At 31.2% G+C, this 9,192-nt stretch overlaps 1 long non-coding RNA gene across 1 annotated transcript; it reads right to left on the bottom strand.

Annotated features, from left to right (window-relative positions):
- Positions 1-3,141: 3,141 nt before the first annotated feature.
- On the bottom strand, positions 3,142-5,157 carry LOC129319000 (uncharacterized). Its single transcript, XR_008595389.1, has 2 exons — positions 4,757-5,157; positions 3,142-3,471 (listed from the first exon to the last, which is right to left on the bottom strand). It is a non-coding gene; the product is annotated as an uncharacterized LOC129319000 (long non-coding RNA).
- Positions 5,158-9,192: the final 4,035 nt, after the last annotated feature.

Genomic DNA, 9,192 nt, shown 5'->3' on the forward strand with positions numbered 1-9,192 from the left:
ATGGGAGAGGACTTTTGAAATTTGTACCTTGGCTGAATTCAGCATCCAGACTTTCAAATATTGGGAGAGGACTTTAGATGATGAATGCTCTAATTTTCTTTCATTACTTTGTCTAATGACTTTCAAAAGTTTTTTTGTCTTTAGAATTCTCTTTAGGCTGTACTTTCAAAACTTGGAAGACATCTTTGATATTGAACTTGACATTCCACCACGACATTCAAAAATGTTCCCTAACTTTCAAATTAAAAGTCATTCTTCATTGAAAATTTTTCAAGACATTAAACTTTTGAAATTGACAACCTAAATTCAAAAGTGTTGTTTCTCTTCCTTTAGCACTTTCAAGAACTCAATTTCCTTTTAAAATAGGCTAGATATCTTTTTATACACACATGAGTTTTGAGACTGACTTGTTACTTTCAAAATTCATCCTCTAAATTTCAAAATTACCAGTTAGCTTTAGAAAACTCTTAACCCGACTTACAAAAAACTTTAAAGACATTATGGAGTTTAAGTCAGTAACAATCTTAAATTATCATAACTTAAAATTACGATAGAAAAACTTACAATTCATTTGAGATTTACCAAACCCAATCTCTTCTTATATAAATAAATTGTTCAACTCCTAATGGCTTTGTGAAAATATTTGTCAACTGAAAATTCATTGGAATGAACTTCACCAACATGTTTTTATTTTGAATGTGATTTCTAATGAAGTGATGGAGTATGTCAATGTTCTTGGTTCTTTAAAGTTGAACAAGATTCTTTGTTAAGTATGTTTTACTTGTGTTGTCATACTTGATGATAATTTCCATGAGTTTGACCCTAAAGTCCTTCAGTTGTTGCTTCATCTGAAGAATTTGAGCATAACCAAGTATAGCAACAATGTACTTTGCCTCAGCATTTGACAAAGAGACTGAGTTTTGCTTCTTACTTTTCCAAGACACAAGTAAGCTGCTAAGAAGTGACAAAATCCACTTGTGCTCTTCCTATCAGTCTTGCATCCTCTAAGTATTCACTTCCTCCTTTAGCATACCAAAGTGGTAATGTCCAACTTCGTTAACCGAATTAAATCATACTTTATCATGGTAAAATAGATCATTCCCATATCTAATGATTACCACGATAGAAAGGTTTCACCTTGTCAATTAAAGATTAACCATAGTAGAAAAGGAACTAACTAGAATTACAAGACTATTATGGTTATAAAAAATTTCACTCGTCTTTTTAAGTTGATGAAATACACTACCATGATAGAAAATGTTCTATCATGGTAGAAAAGAAATAAATCTTCTATATTTATTTAATACTATAGTTAAAAAAAAGCCTAAAAGTAAGGTTTATTATTCAAAATATCCAAATTATAAACACACCATGGTAGCAAGGAGTCTATCATGGTAATTAGATAGTAAAAACCAATTTTATGAGCATCTATCATAGTAGAAGGAATTGGACTTATCCAACTAAATACTACTATAGTATAGAAGTATCAAATAATCCTTTAAAATCAATAAGATCAAGGAAAATATGAATTTTCAATCCAAACCATAACTTATAAATCAAACCAGAGTATGCAGCTCTCACATCAAAGAATTTAAGCTTTCAGAAGCATCAAAGATTAAAAACACTATTTTCTAAAGGCCTATAAAAAATCATGAATTTCAAGATTGAGCAACTCATCACAATAGATCAAGAAAACCAAGAAGATCCCCTTATGTTCTGCATTGTGGCTAGGGTGCCAATTGTTATAGCTTTCGACATAAAGAACTTCCCACATCTCTATGCCACATATTGCGATGAAGGCACCATGTACCATGAAATAGCACAAGGATCAAGACAACAAACCTCTATTGTCAAGACAAGCTCTAAGAACTAACTTTTGATGAGCCCCATTTCTTTGTTTAATGTCATATCTAAATTATCTAGGTATCTATAAAAAAACTCATTTCAAAATTAAACTAATGACATAAGTTTCATGACTAAAATCATTCACATCACAAATTTGGACTTTTGGAACCAAAACACATCCTTTTTCAAAAATTTTCACAACTAAAGTATTCAAACTCACAGCCATATGTCATTAGGTCACTACAACCTTTAAACCATACTCAAAACAAACCCAGACAACTTGTGCAATACATAATACCTTAACAATATTCATAACTCACAAGTTGACCTATCCAACTAGTCCCATTTTCAGCACATATAAAGACAAGGTCATATTCACATTAAATCCTTTTAAGCATGCATAATTCATTTTCCAATTATAACTAAAATATCACAAGACACCTGCACACTTACATTTATATTTTGACCCTAATCGTAATATTAATATCGCATAGGACAACTTGAGCACAAAATATAACAAAAATTAGCATTTAACCATGCAAGTAGTGAAAGTGACAACAAAATAAAATCCTAGTTGGCAATGTCATTGTCACACCCCAAAACTAAAGGTATGATCGGTATGGAATATGAGAAAAATTCATATTCCATAAGTCTTAATAACCAAAAATTATGTTAAAATATTGATATATGTAAGTTATATATAATAATAAAACTCATAAAGTCTCAAGTGTTTTGCAAAAATTTTAGCAAAATCTCCCCCATATTTCAAACCTCCCAAATTTCACAACAACAATTGTGCCTATTAACAAGACCAGCAAGTAGACTTGCTCTATTCCAGCAATTTACATAATAACAAAATAAACCTATGACCTACTTATGGTGTATATGGAGTACTAAGTTATGATTATAAAATACAATACATAATTTTACCAAAACAATAATCACAATATGACTTTTCTTTTCCAAAAAGGCAAAAGGCGTCTCAATAATCCGCTGAAGGCATAGAGTCAGTTACACTATCTGAGACTAAAAAAATTACCGATGACTAGCGTTTCAATTATGTATGTGTATATAAATATATGAAGACCTTAATGAATAAATTTAATTTTAAAATTTTGAAATAATAGACCATAGACTTAAACTAATAATCATAAATAACAAGTTTTTAAGATGATACAATCATAAATTTGAACAATGTTAATAAGATAAAACAATTTATCAAAATTTATAATGTTCATAGAATATAAAAATTTCAAGCAACAGTATGACTAAATAGATGCTTTTAAACAAATAATATAAAAATAATGAATTTTAAGTTTAGATTTAGGAGAGCTTTATCAGAATGAATAACAAGTGTGGACATACAATCCATGAGGGTAACTAACCAAGCGTGAACACATAGTTCATAAGAGTAAGTAACCAATCAAACACGGTTAAAAGCCATAAAACAAATGCAGCTAGAGTCACGAGTCAAGTACAGGCATGAGACCCACGAATAAGCATGAGTACAATGCTCACGAATAATCATCCCTCTGTTCCATGTGTGTTGGCCTGCGCACGGGACTAGCACCTCCCATAAGCACTATACTAGTTAGGTGTATCATGGCGCACCAAAGACCAACGGAACTGTCGTTAGCATTTAGCGGTTTGAACTTAGTCCCTTTCATTAAAATCAAGTGTATATGAAGAAAAAAATAGTTTCAAAATTTTCACTTTCAAATATTATTCAACTATCATTTTTTGTTGCCCAAAATTATCATCATTTCCTCCATATACAAATCATTGCAATAAAAATTTTATATCAATATAGAATTAAATAATTAAACTACTTATGAGAAATAATACCATTGATATGAAAATAGGATTAACAAGAATATATAAACAATTTATAAAACAATAATAATATTTAAATAAAGAAATGTTTATAAACACTTTACTAAAATATATTCGGAATGCCACCTATTCACAGGAGACTCTTCAAGAATTCTAAAACTTGACTTCCTTAAGTTCTCACTTACTTCAGTGATTCTCTAAATAATCTAACACATAATTCAACAATCCTCTTATCATTATGAATTTTCTTCTTAATATAAACAAGTAAAATTAACATTCAAATTCTTCAATAATTTTTTAAATTTTTCATTAACCCCTAAAACTCTCACTAAACCCTCCAACAACTTCTATCAAGTAGATCAACAATACTTAATAATAGTCAACCTTAACCATTAATTTAATTCTTATTCGAAACTTAACAAAAATTTTAATCATCATATAGTTTGACAATTTCTTTTTAAGTGCTACACGATTTCAATGAATAGTTTAAATTTATAACTTGTATGTAAAGACATATTTATCAACAAACTATCCAAGGATTCAAATAGTCACATTATTATTATTATTATTATTTTCTGATCACCTTTGCAACATCTTCTAGCAAACATTTCAACAAACATCTTATAAGCACCAATATTTAAATTTTATATTTAAGCTATTCTTTTTCAACTTCATCCTAACAAATTCTTCAACATCACCCGATCTAAATAATTAATTCAAGTCAAAAATTATAATCCATGAGTATATCATTCTCAAACTTTAAGATAAATTAGCAGCTCAATATTTGAACTGTCTCTTCCCTATGACAGCACGGCAGCAACAGAAAACACGCTAAAATTCGGTAATTTCACGGACACACAGAGCAAACCACACTCTAACGCACAGCAACGACAGTCCACACTCACAAGTGCAGAAAATTATTTCCAATTCAATTTAAATTTCTTCCTTCTTTCATCACACGGACAGAAGCAGCACAAGAGGGGACAAAAAAAAAGAAGAAGAAGAAGACAACTTCAACTAATAATTCACGCACTCACGCACACAAGATTATCAGAAAGAAGATCTTAATGCTTCTCACCTTAATCATAGACAGCACAGCAAGAAGGGAGAAGATTTGCAGGAGCTGTACAGGGGAGAGGGAGCCCGACATAACTCAGTGGTGGAAGAGGAAAGAGATGCTGTTGCACAAAGGAGGAGGACGAAGGACGAGCTTCACTCACCAGCACCTAAATGATGCCAACGAGGAAGGGAGAAGAAGGAATCGATGGTGAAACAAAGAACAGGGGAACGACGAACTCGTGACTCCGACCTCGTCAACGGTGAGTCCACGGCAAACCTGGACACCAGCGACGGACGAACCAGCAGCAGTGAAGAGGCATGGGTTGACAACGAGCAAAAGGGAATCGACAAGAAGAGCTAGAGGAGTGGATTGATGATGAAGAACCAGAGGAGGGTAATGGCGGTGGAGAGAAAGAAGAAATGAACGCTACAGCTCTCTTTTTGGCACAGGAAAAGGATTAAAAATCTAAAATAAGAACCATTGGGAAAACAACGGAAAAGGGCCAAAATTTCGCTGTTATAACAGAAAAGACAAGGACATTTTTGGTAATTTTTAAAAATTAAAATAATATGAAATTATCCTATTGCTTGATGAGAATTCGAACTCTAGACTTTCTCGGTAAGCTATTAACATAATTTCACTAAATTACTACTCTCCATTTATCATAAAACTAATTTAAATAAAATATATATTGAGAGAATTTTTTTATTTTTTATTTTTACTTTTATTATTATTATTTTTTTGGGGTAATTTTGGGAATTTTTGGAATGAGAGAGTAAATAATGATAATTTTGGAAGAATTAATTTGACCCCAAGGACAAGCATGTCAGTTCCTAATTTTTCATTTCTTTATTATTTTTAAAAGACTCTTGATTACTTGGGTTTAGTAGCTTATTAAATTATAGCATATTCCTGAGTTCTAGGCTCAAAATTCAAGATGTTATAGGGGACACTAATTCAATTGTGTATTTGCTTGATTTTGAATTGGGTTTTTGTGAAACTTGAACTTGTATTTTTGTATAAGATAATGTGCTTTTTATGTTTTAAAACTATATGTGAAGTGGCTTATGGTTTTTGAAATATGACTTTGATGATTTTGAATTTTGGTACTTAAATTTGACATGTTATATTGACTATTAAGGCATTTGGTTGAAATGTGCAAATTTGATGTGTGAGATTGTACATGGTAAATTTAATATATAAATTTGAGTAAATGGTATGGCATGATCTTGAATTGAGTGGGAATTCATCATGGAGATATATATCTAAATCTACATGATATCCATTAGCACCATGAAACCTTAGTGTTTGGTTCTTGATTATTGCTCTTAAACCCACCTAGGAAAGGTGGTAATAGGGTTTTCCCTTAACCCCAACTAGTTGAAGTTGGTAATAGAGACATGAAACACCCTTGAGGTGGAAAAGGAGAATTTATGGTTTGAGAGTGAGAGTGAAACCTTTGCTAGGTCACCCTTCACAATTGAGAGCTTAGACTAACCCATTACATGGGCCTACTTGATCCAATAAATTCAAATGATGCTCAAAACATAAAAAGTAAGTGTCAAAAACTAAGAATAGAGGGAATAAAAATGATGTAAAAAATATGATTTATCATCCCTAAAGTTTTCCTAAAAAGATAGAATGGTTCTCAAGGACTAGCATGTAATTTTAAAGTCTTTTTGGGGCAACGGCTTAATATTTTCAAAGACATCAAGGAAATGTTTGGAACTAAGAAATGATCAAGTTAAAGTCCAAAAGTATCCAGGATAAGTAAAAAATAAAGCAATGAATAAGGCCTAGGAGGGTACAGGGGTATCTAAAATCAGTATTGAAGAATAATAAGTAAAGTTGCTAGATTAAATAGAGATAGAGTTACTTAACAATATTGTCCTTATATCCTAAATCTCCTTAAGAAGGATTGCAATTAGATCCTATCAATCGTATTAGATCCAAAAAGAGCTTAGTGAAATCGCAGTTAGATCTCGAGATTGCAATTAGATTTTATGATCGCATTAGACCTAATAGAAAAGTTACTAAGCCATAGAGTATATGATAGTTTTCTAGAAAAACGATTGTCTAGGATGAGTTTAGAATATAAAAACCTTTTAAATTTGACTAACTATTATAAAAAGAGTATCCATGACTTTTTCTTAGACAGCTCAACTACTAACTAGGCTAAGAAAGGATAGAGAAAAAAATTGAGTAAGAATAATAGTCTATTTAGGACCAAATGGTAACTATTAATGTTCTAGGGTAATTATATTTAATTAAATATAGTGAGATTGTGAGAAATTGTCAAGTGTTAAAGATGAACAAGAGTGAACATTAATCCAAAAATGTTGATCTCAACTAGATTAGAATGTAATTTTTGAAAGTTATGGAGTGTAATTACAAAAAATTACTCAAAATTTAGGAAAAATTTAAGAAAATTAGTATATGAAAGGAGGAAATATTTGGAAAAATTATACTAATTTTATTGGTTAGGTTTGCTTAAAGAATTAGTTTCCAATATAATATTGTGTCAAGATAATACAAATTTTTCATTTGTGTAAGAGTTAATTTTATTAAGAGCCAATTTTGAGCCCATTTGAAGGGACTAGTGGCGTCAACTTGGATTTGTAATTGAAGAAGAAGTAAGGCATTTACATGGTCCAAAATTGATTAACAATATTGATTAGAATAAAAATGGGAAATTAAATATTTTGCAATCCTAATAATATCAAAATCGATTTAATCTTCTACTCAAATACCACCATACCCATTTCTTCTTCCTCATTTCAGTCAGCGAGTGCAGAAAGAAAGAGAGAGAATTTCTAAGCATCTTCCATTGAGAATGCATAAGAGGTTTAGAGAGAGAGAAAGAAAACCAAGCAAAATCACCATCAAAACCACATATCTACCTCAAAATGCTTTCACAAAAAGTTGTTCTACTTTTCAAGAGCAACAATCCTATGGTTTTAGATTCTTGAGAGGAGTTTGGTGCAGCCAAGAAGTGTGGAAGTTGAAGAGTCTAAGAAAAAGTTATAGTAAAGAGGTAAGCACGAGTTTTATCTTGAGCTAAGTACTTGGGATTTAATTTTCCATGGAGTTATGCTGTTGCCCTATTTTTGTAAAGAGAAAACCTTAAAATTTTGATGATGTTAAGATCATGGAAATGATGTTGAAATAGGTTTAGGAATGATAGAATAAGAATTTAGCAAGTTTTGTGAAAATTGAAAAGCTTGAATTTAAGGGGAGGTGCTATCCAATTTTCTTCAAGATAAAGCCATGAATTTAATCAAGTATTTAAGTTCATGAAGCGTGATTTATAACCTAGTCTTGAGGTATGTAAATATGAAGCATGAAAGTACCTTAGAAGAAGCAAGTTCAATCTAGGGTCTCAAACACCCACAATTGTTTCCAAGTATGGCTCAAGGGGAAGCAGTTGGAATTTGCTATATTTGAGTTTGAAAATCGAATTCCTCATGAAAAATAAAGGAGGGAAATGATGGTACAAGAATTTAATGCAAAGGGAAAAATAAAGTAAAAAATTAAGATAAAAAAAGTACGAATTAAATAGAGGGTGAGCTACTATACATTAACAATGTGACTATTGGCTTTAACAATTATAATAAATATTCTAGGGTTAAAGGCAAACGTGACCTAGCACCTTTTTATGAAAGGCGTCTGACATTCTAAATTTTTAAAAAGAATGCAATATTGTCTGCTATTAATCTTGACTGTTAAATAGCTTCCATAAATAATTATGAGAGAGAGAAATAGATTCTCCACTACCAACATGCCAAGCAAAATGATTCTTGATAAGGTCAGAGGCTTTCAAGATATATCATTTCAAAAACCAAGAGGCACTGTGAGGTATTTTGAACTAAAGCCCTTTAAAGTTCTCAAAATATTTGATTTTGATTGTATTGCCTAGAAGAAAATGCTCCTCAGCAATATGCATTCTCTGTATCTGCCTGGCAAAAAGAGCCATATTCATGTTTTTAGTGTTTCTCAAACCAAGACCACCCTCTTTGGTAGGGGAAAAAAGAATTTCCCTTTTGGCAAGATAAATGTTTTTCTTATCATCATTATATCCCAAGAAGTTAGTGAGTTTTGCATCAATGGCATCATAAAGGTGATTAAGAAGTTTAACACATGAGAGAGTGAAAATATTAGATGCAGAGAGAATCAATTTGATGAGAATGAATTTAGAAGCTTGAGAAAGCAATTTAATTTTCCAAGAAACAATTTTTTTTTTCAATGGATTCCATGATTTAGGAAAAAATTGAAGATTTGTCTCACTTAACATCAATCTAGGTATCCAGATATTTACCAAAAGAATCAGCTGGTTGAATGCCAAAATAATTAGCAATCTCTGAATGTTAATTGAGAGGTAAGAAGAAAGAAGGTCTCCTTGTTTTATTCCACTTGATGGGTGGATTAGATTTGAGAGTCTACCATTAAAGATAATT

Source organism: Prosopis cineraria, unplaced genomic scaffold (genome assembly GCF_029017545.1).
Source record: "Prosopis cineraria cultivar Desert tree isolate PC_DT_omini unplaced genomic scaffold, ASM2901754v1 PC8, whole genome shotgun sequence".
Classification (NCBI taxonomy): Eukaryota; Viridiplantae; Streptophyta; class Magnoliopsida; order Fabales; family Fabaceae; genus Prosopis; species Prosopis cineraria.